Source organism: Drosophila sechellia, unplaced genomic scaffold (genome assembly GCF_004382195.2).
Source record: "Drosophila sechellia strain sech25 unplaced genomic scaffold, ASM438219v1 U_208, whole genome shotgun sequence".
Classification (NCBI taxonomy): domain Eukaryota; kingdom Metazoa; phylum Arthropoda; class Insecta; order Diptera; family Drosophilidae; genus Drosophila; species Drosophila sechellia.
Window position 1 is genome coordinate 4,721 of NW_022611148.1, and position 9,392 is coordinate 14,112.

Genomic DNA, 9,392 nt, shown 5'->3' on the forward strand with positions numbered 1-9,392 from the left:
CATATGATATTGTCCCTATCATATAATTAATATACAGACTTTAATGAATTGTGTCAAGTTGCCAAACACCTCGTCATCAATTTAGTGACGCATATGATATTGTCCTTATCATATAATTTTTGATATAAAGACTTTAAAGAATTGAATCAAGTTGCCAAACACCTCGTCATCAATTTAGTGACGCATATGATATTGTCCCTATCATATAATTAATATAAAGACTTTAATGGATTGTGTCAAGTTGCCAAACACCTCGTCATCAATTTAGTGACGCATATGATATTGTCCCTATCATATAATTAATATAAAGACTTTAATGAATTGTGTCAAGTTGCCAAACACCTCGTCATCAATTTAGTGACGCATATGATATTGTCCTTATCATATAATTTTTGATATAAAGACTTTAAAGAATTGTATCAAGTTGCCAAACACCTCGTCATCAATTTAGTGACGCATATGATATTGTCCCTATCATATAATTAATATAAAGACTTTAATGGATTGTGTCAAGTTGCCAAACACCTCGTCATCAATTTAGTGACGCATATGATATTGTCCTTATCATATAATTTTTGATATAAAGACTTTAAAGAATTGTATCAAGTTGCCAAACACCTCGTCATCAATTTAGTGACGCATATGATATTGTCCCTATCATATAATTAATATACATTCTTTAATGAATTGTGTCAAGTTGCCAAACACCTCGTCATCAATTTAGTGACGCATATGATATTGTCCCTATCATATAATTTTTGATATAAAGACTTTAAAGAATTGTATCAAGTTGCCAAACACCTCGTCATCAATTTAGTGACGCATATGATATTGTCCCTATCATATAATTAATATAAAGACTTTAATGGATTGTGTCAAGTTGCCAAACACCTCGTCATCAATTTAGTGACGCATATGATATTGTCCTTATTATATAATTTTTGATATAAAGACTTTAAAGAATTGTATCAAGTTGCCAAACACCTCGTCATCAATTTAGTGACGCATATGATATTGTCCCTATCATATAATTAATATACAGACTCTAATGAATTGTGTCAAGTTGCCAAACACCTCGTCATCAATTTAGTGACGCATATGATATTGTCCCTATCATATAATTTTTGATATAAAGACTTTAAAGAATTGTATCAAGTTGCCAAACACCTCGTCATCAATTTAGTGACGCATATGATATTGTCCCTATCATATAATTAATATAAAGACTTTAATGGATTGTGTCAAGTTGCCAAACACCTCGTCATCAATTTAGTGACGCATATGATATTGTCCTTATCATATAATTTTTGATATAAAGACTTTAAAGAATTGTATCAAGTTGCCAAACACCTCGTCATCAATTTAGTGACGCATATGATATTGTCCCTATCATATAATTAATATAAAGGCTTTAATGAATTGTGTCAAGTTGCCAAACACCTCGTCATCAACTACTATATTATGGTTGCGCCGACCTCTCATATTGTATTCTCTTATGTGTTCATAGGATTTTGACAATTATACGAGTAAATTAAAAATTATACATATGAAAATGGTTAATTATTATATGTATATGGGAAAAAATGCTAAGATATTCCCATATTCTCTTAGTATTATAGAGAAAAGCCATTTAAGTGAGAGGGTATAGTAGTGTAAACGACCGGAATTACGACAGAGGGTTCAAAAACTACTATAGGTAGGCAGTGGTTGCCGACCTCTCATATTGTTCAAAACTTATGTATTCATATGATTTTGGCAATTGTATGAGTAAATTAAATAATATACATATGAAAATGATTAATTATTATATGTATAAGGGAAAAAATGCTGAAATATTCCCACATTCTCTTAGTATTATAGAGAAAATCCATTATAGTGAGAGGGTATAGTAGTGTAAACGACCGGAATTACGACAGAGGGTTCAAAAACTACTATAGGTAGGCAGTGGTTGCCGACCTCTCATATTGTTCAAAACTTATGTATTCATATGAATTTGGCAATTATATGAGTAAATTAAATAATATACATATGAAAATGATTAATTATTATATGTATAAGGGAAAAAATGCTGAAATATTCCCACATTCTCTTAGTATTATAGAGAAAATCCATTATAGTGAGAGGGTATAGTAGTGTAAACGACCGGAATTACGACAGAGGGTTCAAAAACTACTATAGGTAGGCAGTGGTTGCCGACCTCTCATATTGTTCAAAACTTATGTATTCATATGATTTTGGCAATTATATGATTAAATTAAATAATATACATATGAAAATGGTTAATTATTATATGTATATGGGAAAAAATGCAGAGATATTCCCATATTCTCTTAGTATTATAGAGAAAAGCCATTTAAGTGAGAGGGTATAGTAGTGTAAACGACCGGAATTACGACAGAGGGTTCAAAAACTACTATAGGTAGGCAGTGGTTGCCGACCTCTCATATTGTTCAAAACTTATGTATTCATATGATTTTGGCAATTGTATGAGTAAATTAAATAATATACATATGAAAATGATTAATTATTATATGTATAAGGGAAAAAATGCTGAAATATTCCCACATTCTCTTAGTATTATAGAGAAAATCCATTATAGTGAGAGGGTATAGTAGTGTAAACGACCGGAATTACGACAGAGGGTTCAAAAACTACTATAGGTAGGCAGTGGTTGCCGACCTCTCATATTGTTCAAAACTTATGTATTCATATGAATTTGGCAATTATATGAGTAAATTAATTAATATACATATGAAAATGATTAATTATTATATGTATAAGGGAAAAAATGCTGAAATATTCCCACATTCTCTTAGTATTATAGAGAAAATCCATTATAGTGAGAGGGTATAGTAGTGTAAACGACCGGAATTACGACAGAGGGTTCAAAAACTACTATAGGTAGGCAGTGGTTGCCAACCTCTCATATTGTTCAAAACTTATGTATTCATATGATTTTGGCAATTATATGATTAAATTAAATAATATACATATGAAAATGGTTAATTATTATATGTATATGGGAAAAAATGCAGAGATATTCCCATATTCTCTTAGTATTATAGAGAAAAGCCATTTAAGTGAGAGGGTATAGTAGTGTAAACGACCGGAATTACGACAGAGGGTTCAAAAACTACTATAGGTAGGCAGTGGTTGCCGACCTCTCATATTGTTCAAAACTTATGTATTCATATGATTTTGGCAATTGTATGAGTAAATTAAATAATATACATATGAAAATGATAAATTATTATATGTATATGGGAAAAATGCAGAGATATTCCCATATTCTCTTAGTATTATAGAGAAAAGCCATTTAAGTGAGAGGGTATAGTAGTGTAAACCACCGGAATTACGACAGAGGGTTCAAAAACTACTATAGGTAGGCAGTGGTTGCCGACCTCTCATATTGTTCAAAACTTATGTATTCATATGATTTTGGCAATTGTATGAGTAAATTAAATAATATACATATGAAAATGATTAATTATTATATGTATAAGGGAAAAAATGCTGAAATATTCCCACATTCTCTTAGTATTATAGAGAAAATCCATTATAGTGAGAGGGTATAGTAGTGTAAACGACCGGAATTACGACAGAGGGTTCAAAAACTACTATAGGTAGGCAGTGGTTGCCGACCTCTCATATTGTTCAAAACTTATGTATTCATATGATTTTGGCAATTATATGATTAAATTAAATAATATACATATGAAAATGGTTAATTATTATATGTATATGGGAAAAAATGCTGAGATATTCCCATATTCTCTTAGTATTATAGAGAAAAGCCATTTAAGTGAGAGGGTATAGTAGTGTAAACGACCGGAATTACGACAGAGGGTTCAAAAACTACTATAGGTAGGCAGTGGTTGCCGACCTCTCATATTGTTCAAAACTTATGTATTCATATGATTTTGGCAATTGTATGAGTAAATTAAATAATATACATATGAAAATGATTAATTATTATATGTATAAGGGAAAAAATGCTGAAATATTCCCACATTCTCTTAGTATTATAGAGAAAATCCATTATAGTGAGAGGGTATAGTAGTGTAAACGACCGGAATTACGACAGAGGGTTCAAAAACTACTATAGGTAGGCAGTGGTTGCCGACCTCTCATATTGTTCAAAACTTATGTATTCATATGATTTTGGCAATTATATGATTAAATTAAATAATATACATATGAAAATGGTTAATTATTATATGTATATGGGAAAAAATGCTGAGATATTCCCATATTCTCTTAGTATTATAGAGAAAAGCCATTATAGTGAGAGGGTATAGTAGTGTAAACGACCGGAATTACGACAGAGGGTTCAAAAACTACTATAGGTAGGCAGTGGTTGCCGACCTCTCATATTGTTCAAAACTTATGTATTCATATGAATTTGGCAATTATATGAGTAAATTAAATAATAAACATATAAAAATTAATATTTATTATATGTATAAAAAAAAAATAATCATATTATATATGAATAATGGAAAAAAAATGAAATGTTCCTATAATCTCTTAATATATAAGAGAATAGACCGTATGTTGGGTGGCAAACGGAATTGAAAATACCCGCTTTGAGGACAGCGGGTTCAAAAACTACTATAGGTAGGCAGTGGTTGCCGACCTCCCGCATTATTCGAAATATTTATTTCGGATTATGTTTATATTGGTTACATAAAATAAAGTATATTATTATCCGTACAAATTTGTTTCTCAGTTCTATAGAACACGGGACTTGGCTCCGCGGATAATAGGAATATACGCTTTTTAGATAATATCGTTGAAACAAAAGTCAAGTTTCTATTATATATAGAATAACAAATCGTTTCCATATATTATCGTTAATTTTTGGAGGCAGGCAAATATTAATTTATTACCTGCCGTATAGTTGGATTATTATATCGTTACGGTATAATACAAATATGGATTCTTATGAAAGAAATATAAAATTATATATTAAATGTGGAAATATTATCATATGCGCTTGGTTTTATGTTATATATTACCAGAGAGATATATGAAAAGAGATAAATTTTAAATTTATCTTCAAAATGCAAATGATTTAACTTAATATTTATATTGGTTAAACAAAAATTGTACATGTGTGGATACAATAATTATGTATGTTGGAAATAAAATGATATTTTATAATGAAATATGTATATATAAAAAGATAAAATTATAGAAACATATATATTACAATAATTATATGAAATTCTTGTTATATTGGTAAAACAAGTATAAATTAAAAATGAAAATATGGATTACGAATGCTATATAAAAATGGCCGTAATCGAATAGATTTTTTACTTATATTTATATATTTAAAATTTTACCCAAAGGCGAAATATTGAATTTTATTCAATATAATAAAAATCATGGAATTATATAAAGTGAAAAATCTATATATCTATTATATTGCTTATTTCGATTCAAAAAATATGAATGGAATATGAAGGAAAAACATTATTCTGGTTGATCCTGCCAGTAGTTATATGCTTGTCTCAAAGATTAAGCCATGCATGTCTAAGTACACACGAATTAAAAGTGAAACCGCAAAAGGCTCATTATATCAGTTATGGTTCCTTAGATCGTTAACAGTTACTTGGATAACTGTGGTAATTCTAGAGCTAATACATGCAATTAAAACATGAACCTTATGGACATGTGCTTTTATTAGGCTAAAACCAAGCGATCGCAAGATCGTTATATTGGTTGAACTCTAGATAACATGCAGATCGTATGGTCTTGTACCGACGACAGATCTTTCAAATGTCTGCCCTATCAACTTTTGATGGTAGTATCTAGGACTACCATGGTTGCAACGGGTAACGGGGAATCAGGGTTCGATTCCGGAGAGGGAGCCTGAGAAACGGCTACCACATCTAAGGAAGGCAGCAGGCGCGTAAATTACCCACTCCCAGCTCGGGGAGGTAGTGACGAAAAATAACAATACAGGACTCATATCCGAGGCCCTGTAATTGGAATGAGTACACTTTAAATCCTTTAACAAGGACCAATTGGAGGGCAAGTCTGGTGCCAGCAGCCGCGGTAATTCCAGCTCCAATAGCGTATATTAAAGTTGTTGCGGTTAAAACGTTCGTAGTTGAACTTGTGCTTCATACGGGTAGTACAACTTACAATTGTGGTTAGTACTATACCTTTATGTATGTAAGCGTATTACCGGTGGAGTTCTTATATGTGATTAAATACTTGTATTTTTTCATATGTTCCTCCTATTTAAAAACCTGCACTAGTGCTCTTAAACGAGTGTTATTGTGGCCGGTACTATTACTTTGAACAAATTAGAGTGCTTAAAGCAGGCTTCAAATGCCTGAATATTCTGTGCATGGGATAATGAAATAAGACCTCTGTTCTGCTTTCATTGGTTTTCAGATCAAGAGGTAATGATTAATAGAAGCAGTTTGGGGGCATTAGTATTACGACGCGAGAGGTGAAATTCTTGGACCGTCGTAAGACTAACTTAAGCGAAAGCATTTGCCAAAGATGTTTTCATTAATCAAGAACGAAAGTTAGAGGTTCGAAGGCGATCAGATACCGCCCTAGTTCTAACCATAAACGATGCCAGCTAGCAATTGGTGTAGCTACTTTTATGGCTCTCTCAGTCGCTTCCGGGAAACCAAGCTTTGGCTCCGGGGGAAGTATGGTTGCAAAGCTGAAACTTAAAGGAATTGACGGAAGGGCACCACCAGGAGTGGAGCCTGCGGCTTAATTTGACTCAACACGGGAAAACTTACCAGTCCGAACATAAGTGTGTAAGACAGATTGATAGCTCTTTCTCGAATCTATGGGTGGTGGTGCATGGCCGTTCTTAGTTCGTGGAGTGATTTGTCTGGTTAATTCCGATACGAACGAGACTCAAATATATTAAATAGATATCTTCAGGATTATGGTGCTGAAGCTTATGTAGCCTTCATTCATGGTGGCAGTAAAATGTTTATTGTGTTTGAATGTGTTTATGTAAGTGGAGCCGTACTGTTGGTTTGTCCATTATAAGGACACTAGCTTCTTAAATGGACAAATTGCGTCTAGCAATAATGAGATTGAGCAATAACAGGTCTGTGATGCCCTTAGATGTCCTGGGCTGCACGCGCGCTACAATGAAAGTATCAACGTGTATTTCCTAGACCGAGAGGTCCGGGTAAACCGCTGAACCACTTTCATGCTTGGGATTGTGAACTGAAACTGTTCACATGAACTTGGAATTCCCAGTAAGTGTGAGTCATTAACTCGCATTGATTACGTCCCTGCCCTTTGTACACACCGCCCGTCGCTACTACGATTGAATTATTTAGTGAGGTCTCCGGACGTGATCACTGTGACGCCTTGCGTGTTACGGTTGTTTCGCAAAAGTTGACCGAACTTGATTATTTAGAGGAAGTAAAAGTCGTAACAGTTTCCGTAGGTGAACCTGCGGAAGGATCATTATTGTATAATATCCTTATCGTTAATAAATATTTGTTATATACAAATAAATACAATTTACCAAAATAAAAATATACAAAATATTCACGGAATCAAAGTTAAAGTCAAAATAAATGAAGATGGCTTTTATTTTATATGTGGGCTTGGCAACCTCATAAAAAGACTTAACATTATTAATGTTGCTGTGCGTATTTGTGGCAGTACTTACTACAACAACGGCGTTCCTATAAAAACAAATTCTCGAAAATGGAAATCGAAGAAACTAAACTAAATTCGAAAGTAGAAGTCGAATTAAAATAAAATAATTTTGAATGGTTGGTAATCAAAATAAGTGTGTGTGTATATGGACCATAATATACACGCGTTGCGAATATGTATTGTTCATCTATGTTATGAGCATACGTTGGCTAATGCAACAACCTAAAATATACAATGTTTGTACCTGTCATCCATCAGGTTAATGTTTTATATAAATTTTGCAGTATGTGTCACCCAAAATAGCAACCATAACCAGATTATTATGATACATAATGCTTATATGAAACTAAGACATTTCGCAACATTTATTTTAGGTATAAAAATAAATTTATTGAAGGAATTGATATATGCCAGTAAAATGGTGTATTTTTTAATTTCTTTCAATAAAAACAATATGACATTATATAAAATTGAATTATAAAACTCTAAGCGGTGGATCACTCGGCTCATGGGTCGATGAGAACGCAGCAACTGTGCGTCATCGTGTGAACTGCAGACACATGAACATCGACATTTTGAACGCATATCGCAGTCCATGCTGTTATTACTTTAATTAATTTTATAGTGCTGCTTGGACTACATATGGTTGAGGGTTGTAAGACTATCTAATTAAGTTGTTTATAAATTTTATAAGCATATGGTATATTATTGGATTAAATAATGATTTTATTCCATAATATTAAAAAAGAAATGAAAACATTATCTCACATTTGAATGTGAAAAACGAAGAGAAATATTTTCTTTTTCAATCAAATAATACTGAGAAATGTCTAGCATAAAAATTGAAATATTTTTCATCTAGAATTGTCTCTATTATGATCGGAAAAAGAAAAATCTTGGTTTTTATTATTCTTCGTTGTTCGTTAAATGGATAAAAATGACTTTGCTTACAAGAACTATTGAACTATTTATAACGAATTTAATGATTGTTTTATCATTATATATAAAGAATTATGGCAAAATATATTATATATACAACCTCAACTCATATGGACTACCCCTGAATTTAAGCATATTAATTAGGGAGGAAAGAAACTAACAAGGATTTTCTTAGTAGCGGCGACGAAAAGAAAACAGTTCAGCACTAAGTCACTTTGTCTATATGGCAAATGTGAGATGCAGTGTATGGAGCGTCAATATTCTAGTATGAGAATAATGATTTAAGTCCTTCTTTAATGAGGCCATTTACCCATGAGGGTGCCAGGCCCGTATAACGTTAATGATTGCTAGATGATGTTTCCAAAGAGTCGTGTTGCTTGATAGTGCAGCACTAAGTGGGTGGTAAACTCCATCTAAAACTAAATATAACCATGAGACCGATAGTAAACAAGTACCGTGAGGGAAAGTTGAAAAGAACTCTGAATAGAGACTTAAACAGTACGTGAAACTGCTTAGAGGTTAAGCCCGATGAACCTGAATATCCGTTATGGAAAATTCATCATTAAAATTGTAATATTTAAATAATATTATTAAGAATAATGTGCATTTTTTTCATATAAGGACATTGTAATCTATTAGCATATCCCAAATTTATCATAAAATATAACTTATAGTTTATTCCAATTAAATTGCTTGCATTTTAACACAGAATAAATGTTATTAATTTGATAAAGTGCTGATGATTTATATTATTACAGAGCGTTAATTTTTCGGAATTATATAATGGCATAATTATC

At 32.0% G+C, this 9,392-nt stretch overlaps 1 non-coding gene and 1 pseudogene across 1 annotated transcript; both read left to right on the forward strand.

The window, feature by feature from the left end:
- Positions 1-5,480: 5,480 nt before the first annotated feature.
- LOC116802725 lies at positions 5,481-7,461 on the forward strand. Its single transcript, XR_004363095.1, has one exon. It is a non-coding gene; the product is annotated as a small subunit ribosomal RNA (ribosomal RNA).
- A 676-nt stretch (positions 7,462-8,137) lies between these two features.
- LOC116802724 lies at positions 8,138-8,312 on the forward strand (annotated as a pseudogene).
- Positions 8,313-9,392: the final 1,080 nt, after the last annotated feature.